A 7,974-nucleotide genomic window follows, 5' to 3' on the forward strand; every position below is an offset into this window, starting at 1 on the left:
TCCACGCTAATCCTCCTCTTTTTGCTGAGGAAGACTGGCCCTGGGCTAACATCTGTGCCCATCTTCCTCCACTTTATATGGAATGCCGCCACAGCATGGCTTGACACAAAAGCCGTGTATCGGTGCTCACCCAGGATCCAAACCCGGGCCGCCAGCAGCGGAGCGCACACTTAACCGCTAGGCCATGGGGCCGGCACCATAGTCCTAATTTTTTGAGGAATCTCCATACTGTTTTCCATAGTGGCTGCACCAGTTTGCACTCCCACCAGCAGTGTATGAGAGTTCCTTTTTCTGCACATCCTCACCAACACTTGCTATTTCCTGTCTTGTATAGCCATTCTGATGGGCATGAGGCAACATCTCATTGTAGTTTCAATTTGCATTTCCCTGATAATTAATGATGTTGAACATCTTTTCATGTGTCTGTTGGCCAACTGTATATCTCCTTTGGAGAAAAGTCTGTTCAGATCTTTTGCCCATTTTTTAATTGGGTTGGTAGTTTTTTTGTTGTTGAGATGTATGAGTTCTTTATATATTTTGGATATTAATCCCTTATCAGATATATGATTTGCAAATATCTTCTCCCAATTAAGTTGTCTTTTCATTTTGTTGATGGTTTCCTTTGCTGTGTAGAAGGTTTTTAGTCATGTAGTCCCGTTTGTTTATTTTCTCTGTTGTTTCTCTTGCCCAGTCAGACACAGTACTTGAAAATACGCTGCTAAGACCGATGTTGAAGAGTGTATTACCTGTGTTTTCTTCTAGAAGTTTCATGGTTTCAGGTCTTACATTCAAGTCTTTAATCCATTTTGAGTTCATTTTTGTGTATGGTGTGAGATAATGGTCTACTTTCATTCTTTTGCATGTGGCTGTCCAGTTTTCCCAACACCATTTATTGAAGATACTTTCCTTTCTCCATTGTATGTTCTTGGCTACCTTGTTAAAAATTAGCTGTCCATAGATGTGTGGGTTTATTTCCGGGCTCTTGATTCTGTTCCATTGATCTGTGTGTCTGTTTTTGTGCCAGTATCATGCTGTTTTGGTTACTGTAGCTTTGTAGAGTATTTTGAAATCATGGAGTATGCTATCTCCAGCTTTGTTCTTTTTTCTCAGGATTCCTTTGGCTATCTTGGGTCTTTTGAAGTTCCACACAAATATTAGGATTCTTTGTTCTATTTCTGTGAAAAATGTCATTGGAAATTTGATAGGCATTGCATTGAATCTGTAGATTGCTTTAGGAAGTATGCACATTTTAACTATGTCAATTCTTCCAATCCAAGAGCACAGATTATCTTTCCATTTCTTTAGGTCTTCTATTTCTTTCAACAAGGTTTTATAGTTTTCAGTGTACAGGTCTTTCACCTCTTTGGTAAAGTTTATTGTTAGGTATTTTATTCTTTTTTGTTGCAATTGTAAATGAGATTCTATTCTTAATTTCTCTTTCTGCTACTTCGTTGTTGGAGTGTAGAAGCACAACTGATTTTTGTATGTTGATTTTGTATCCTGCAACTTTACCATATTCATTTATTATTTGGTGGATTCTTTAGGGTTTTCTATATATAAAATCATGTCATCTGCAAATAGTGACAGTTTCACTTCTTCCTTTCCAATTTGGATCCCTTTTATTTCTTTTTCTTGCCTGATTGCTTTGGCTAGGACTTCCAATACTATGTTAAATGGGAGTGGTGAGAGTGGGCATCCTTGTCTGGTTCCTGTTCTTAGAGGCATAGCTTTCAGTTTTTCTCCATTGAGGATGATATTAGCTGTGAGTTTGTCATATATGGCCTTTATTATGTTGAGGTACTTTCCTTTTCTACTCATTTTATTGAGAGTTTTTATCATAAATGGATGCTGTATCTTGTCTAATGCTTTCTCTGCATCTATTGAGATGATCACGTGATTTTTATTCTTCATTTTGTTATTGTGGTGTATCACGTTGATTGATTTGTGGATGTTGAACCCTCCCTGCATCCCTGGAATAAATCCCACTTGATCATGGCATGTGATCCTTTCAATGTATTGTATTCGATTTGCTAGTATTTTGTTGAGGATTTTTGCACCGATGTTCATCAGTGATATTGGCCTGTAATTTTCTTTTTTTGTGTTGTCCTTTTCTGGTTTTGGTATCAGGGTAATGTTGGCTTCATAGAATGAGTTAGGAAGCTTCCCCTCCTCTTTTTTGGAAGAGTTTGAGAAAGATAGGTATTAAGTCTTCTTTGAATGTTTGGTAGAATTCACCAGGGAAGCTGTCTGGTCCTGGACTTTTATTTTGGGGGAGATTTTTGATTACCGTTTCAATCTCCTTACTGGTCTATTCAAATTCTCTATTTCTTCTTGATTCAGTTTTGGAAGGTTGCATGAGTCTAAGAACTTATCCATTTCTTCTAGATTATCCAATTTGTTGGCATATAGCTTGTCATAGTATTCTTTTATAATCTCTTGTATTTCTGAGGTGTCCATTGTAATTTGTCCTCTTTCGTTTCTGATTTTACTTATTTGTGCCTTCTCTCTTTTTTCTTGATGAGTCTAGCTAAAGTTTGTCAATTTTGCTTATCTTTTCAAAGAACCACCTCTTAGTTTCATTGATTTTTTCTATTTTTTTATGTCTATTTCATTTATTTCTGCTCTGATTTTTATTATTTCCTTCCTTCTACTGATTTTGGGCTTTGTTTGATCTTCTTTCTCCAGTTCCTTTAGGTGCACTGTTAGAGTGTTTATTTGAGATTTTTCTTGTTTGTTGAGGTAGGCCTGTATCGCTATAAACTTCCCTCTTAGAACTGCTTTTGCTGTATCCCATAAATTTTGGCACGTTGTATTTTCATTTTCATTTGTCTCCAGATATTTTTTTTTTTTAAAGATTTTTGTTTATTTTAATTTTTTCCCCCCAAACTCCCAGTGGATAGTTGTGTGTCGTAGCTGCACATCCTTCTAGTTGCTGTATGTGGGACTCGGCCTCAGGATGAACGGAGAAGTGGTGCCTCGATGCGCACCCGGGATCCGAACCCGGGCCACTAGCATTGCAGCGCGCGCACTTAACCACCAAGCCACAGGGCTGGCCCTCCAGATATTTTTTGATTTCTCCTTTGATTTCTTTGTTGACGCAATCGTTGTTCAGTAGCATTTTGTTTAATCTCCACATATTTGTGGCTTTTCTGATTATCTTCCTGTAGTTGATTTCTACTTTCATACTGTGTGGTCAGAAAAGATGTTTGATATTATTTCAGTCTTCTTAAATTTGTTGAGACTTGTTTTGTGGCCTGATATGCACTCTATCCTGGAGAATGTTCCATGTGCATTTGAAAAGAATGTGTATTCTGTGGTTTTTGGGTGGAATGTTCTGTATCTATCTACTAAATTCATCTGGTCTAATGTGTTATTTAGGCCAATATTTCCTTATTGACTTCTGTTTGGATGATTTATCCATTGGTGTATGTGGAATGTTAAAGTCCCCTACTATCATTGTGTTGCTGTCTATTTCTCCTTTTATGTCTGTTAATAATTGCTTTATATATTTAGGTGCTCCTATGTTGGGTGCACAGATATTTACAAGTGTTATATCCTCTTGCTGGATTGTTCCCTTTATCATTATGCAGTGCCCTTCTTTGCCTCTTGTTACACTTTTTATTTTAAAGTCTATTTTGTCTGATATAAGTATTACTACCCCTGCTTTCTTTTCATTGTCATTTGCATGGAGTATCTTTTTCTCTCCCTTCCCTTTGGGGTTGTTTTCAATTTGGAGCTATTAGTAATAAAGCTGTTGTGAAAATTTGCATATGACTCTTTGTGTGGACATATGCCATTACTTCTTTGTTTAATGACTTAGGAATGGGATGGCATAAGTTGTTACGTTTCAATTTTTAAGAAACTGTCAATCTGTTTTCCAAAATGCTTGTACAGTTTTATATTCCTGCTGACAGTGTATGAGAGTTTCAGTTGCTCCATATCCTCGCATACTTGGTATGGTCGGTCTTTCAAATTGTAGCCATTCTGATGGGTGAGTGATGGTGTCTCACTGTGGTTTTAAGTGGCATTTCCCTAATGACTACTGATCCTGGCCAGTTTTTCTTGTCTTTACTGGCCACCCATACATCTTTGGTGAAGTGTTGGTTCAAATCTTTTGCTCACTTCTTTTGGGTTGTCTTATTATTGAATTGTAAAAGCTCTTTATATATTCTGGATACAAGTCCTTTGCCAGATATATGTGTCGTGAATATTTTCTCCCAGGTTGTGGTTTGCCTTTAATTTTCTCATTGGTGTCTTTTGAATCTCATGCTTATTTTTATGTCAATAAAATATCCAAACGAGGGAGAAATTCAGTGCAGGGGTGGTGCTCCCAGCCCAGCTGATTGGGCATCACTCAAAAATTAGGATAAAGCAAAGCTGAAATGACACAGACTCTGATGTCATGACTCACATATGGTGTTAAGGTTTCCACATTTCGGGCCCAATAAGTATAGGGATGGGCAGGCTGGTTTCATGCTGGACGCTGACCCCTGCTGGCCGCTTGCTCTTTTAGACACCTGGGTGCTGCCTGAGAAAGCCTACACCAAGTTGGGATAGCATGGCCCCCAGAAATCTCAGACAGTCTGCCCCCTGCTGGAACCACATGGCAGATGGCTCTCTGAGTTGCCTGGCTGGTTGGCGGGAACCTGGGTGCATGTAGGCCTCCTACCCACCCCCTCTCCTGGATGTGGGCAAAGGCTTCCTGTTGGCAGCACATCTCTGGGACAGTTCTCGCTTCAGGGGTTTCAGATTTAGTTCTTGGAATCTCCAAGGTTTGGGAGGACAAACAGCACTGCTCGGTCCAAGGGAGGGAGATTCAGAGGCAGAAGTGGCTCCATCTGGCCCATGAGCAGCTGGGAGCACTGCTGGCCCACCTGTCACCCGGTTGTTCTCTGCCTCTATTTCAACTGACCACCACGCGGTGCCCCTTCCTGGGGCTGGGCCTTGTCAATGATTTCCTAATTCCCCAGACAACGGAGCCCTCTAGCTGTGGGAGATCTTGTCACAAAGGTAGCATGTGGACAGCCCCCTCCCAGGATGCCCCTGTGGACCAGGGTGCAGAGCCAGCGAACTTTGGACCAACTCACCAAGGCTGCCTTCTTCTCAGGATGGATCCCTTTCCCAGGACACTTGTGGGATCCAGGGGCCCCTGGAGACCCAGGGGGCAGGAGTGGGGTCCTGGTGGGGCAGGTGGCTATTCTAGTTCCCTTGCCCCTACAGTTGGGGTCTGGAACCCTGCCCTTGCATCTGAGTGGAGCTTGATGGCCGGGTCTCGCAAGTTGCTGGTGGACTCTCAAGGACACGAAAACAACAAAAGAAGATGGAATTCGGGGGCACTTGATCTTCCTCCTGCCCTGGACCCTGTTGGCCTCTTCACCTATGGATGCTTCTACAATGTTTTTAAATGCAAAAAACAAAACACATAGGGGTACGAAGGAAACAGATTATATTGAAACATAATGATCAAAACATTTTTGAAAATGTGTGCTCTCTGGTACTTCTTGGTTAGTGCATTAACAGCAGGTCTAATAACGTCAGTATTTTCAAAATAGAATACAGTCGTGTGCCACATAATGACTTGTTTCGGTCAACAATGGACCACATATACGATGGCGGTCCCAAAAGATCAGACCACGTAGCCTAGGTGTGTAGGAGGCTGTACCGTCTAGGTTTGTGTAAGTACACTCTATGATGTTCGCACAATGACAAAATCACCTAATGACGCATTTCTCAGAACATATCCCCACCATTAAGCAACACATGACTGTAATGCAAATGGTATTCTAAGACACTTGCGACAGCTGTGATGTGACACAAATTCCAGGCTGGGTTGGCTGCGTACATGATGGAAGGAAACACCAGATTTCAGTTGGAAGTTAGTGAAAATAAAGATGCAATTGTTTTCCCCATCCAAGTTTACAACCTATTGGGTTCTGTCCACAGTCGCCTTGAGGGTCCAGGGACACCAGGTGCAGAGCTAGGCACAAAGGAAAGGAGGGACAAAGATGAGAAGGCAGCCATCACGCTGGGCACAGACACGCAGCTTGAGGGTGTCACTGCAAATTTCATCAGCATCAGGCTCATTCTGCAGAGCTGGCCCTCAGCTTCCCAGAAGTCATCTGGAAAAAGGGACACTGGGGCAGGCGCACAGGCTTCAGGGTCCACAGATCAAGACAGGCCAGCTGGCCAAGAGGCCATCTTCCCTCACTTCCCCGGCCCTCCCATAAACAGCACCCTGAGTAGGGAGAGTTCAGGACAGACCATGTTCCCCAGGTGTTGGTGAAGGCGCCTTTCTCCCTGACTGTCCATCTCCCCATTCTATGGGTTCAGAGACTCCAGGCCCTCCCTCCTCCGATCTGCCTCAGCAGCCTTCAGAAGTTGGCCTGCATCCACTCCCAGCATCCTGCATCTCTAGGTCCGGCTTCCAGGGTAGGGAAGGGCATCTTCCTCCTGCTGGCAGCCTCCTCCTCCTCAGATGGGCATCCCTTCACTTACTCACCATAAAGAGCTGAAGGGCAGGTCAGCCTGGAGCCTCAGCCTGGCTGAACAATTGCCGTGTGGCCATAAATGAACAGTGACAGACACAAGCAAACTTCAGTCTGAATTGTCACCATTTCCCTGACCCTGGGGCTTTGGAGAACTAATCCACCAGGATGGAACATCGCCTCCTGGTCTGTGATGGGACCACTCTGCCCTGAGCCCTCACCTTCCACCTTCAGGATGTAAGGGTCCACAGGGGTGAGTCAGCATTTCTGGACCCCTTTCCCCTGTCATTCTAGAGGGAGTTGAGCGGGTAAGCATGTGACCACAATGACCTTGGTGAGTATCCGAAGCAAATGTCAGTGTTTCTCCTGTGTTTATTCTCTTCTCTGATAAGGAGGGCCAGGTACCAGTAGACGCTTCTTCGGTACCCACCTGGAAAGTCTTTGTGTTGTTTGCTTTCTAGCTAAAGGGAAAAGACAAACATTTATTGAACGTGCCACATTCAGCCCCGGTTGGAAATGGCCCGGGGCTGGCACCCACACCCACAGGGAGAGACTGCTTCAGTCTGGGGAGGGACAGGCGAATCTTGTGTCAAGGGAGATGCGCCGCCTGCAGGTGAAGGAGCAGGAGGCCTTGGGGGAAGTGGAAGAGGCTGAGCAGGGCCCAAGGGAGGAGAACCAGGGCCCTCAGCCGCCTTACGGTTAACACCTAGCCAGATGGGGGCGACCCCTCATTATAATGATTACATTTCCTACTGCAGGGTCACTTGGGAGGATCTCAGTCAGTTCATCAGTGGCTCCCTGGTTCCCAAGATAGTGCCTGGCACACTTAGGCATTAAAAAAATAATGACGAAGGAAGGAAGGAATTAATGAATAATTGACGTGAAGTTTTATATTTCACTTAACCTAGACTTCCCTGATCCAAATATGTTTACATATGATATATTTACCTTCATTTTCATTTTAGAAGTTTATGTTTCTCATGTTTTTTTTTCAATCTTTGTCTTGTAATAGAAGAGTTGAACCTATTCGAGTGCATTATGATAATGGATATGTTTGAAATTACTGTCATTGTACTTGATGCTTTTTTGTGATGCTACCCCGCAATTCCCTGGTTTTTCCTTCCCTCTCTTTTGCTATATCAGTCAAGTGTTTTTTCTCTTTTCCCCAAGTAATTGCGATGTCATTCTATTGGTGGTTACCTTAAATTTTAAAAAAAAGAAAGAAAAAAATAGATCTGAACCTAAATTTTCTTTTCTTTCTTTCTTTCTTTCTTCCTTCTGAGGAAGATTGGCCCTGAGCTAACATCTGTTGCCAATCTTCCTCTTTTTCTTTTTTTTCTCCCCAAAGCTCCCATATATAGTTGTGTATCCTAGTTGTAGGTCCTTCTAGTTGCTCTGTGTGGGACGCCGCCTCAGCATGGCTTGATGAGCGGCGAGTACGTGCACTCCCAGCATCCGATCCGGCGAACCCCAGGCCATCAAAGCAGAG

The sequence above is a fragment of the Ceratotherium simum genome, chromosome 37 (assembly GCF_057802395.1).
Source record: "Ceratotherium simum simum isolate JZ-2026a chromosome 37, ASM5780239v1, whole genome shotgun sequence".
Taxonomy (NCBI): domain Eukaryota; kingdom Metazoa; phylum Chordata; class Mammalia; order Perissodactyla; family Rhinocerotidae; genus Ceratotherium; species Ceratotherium simum.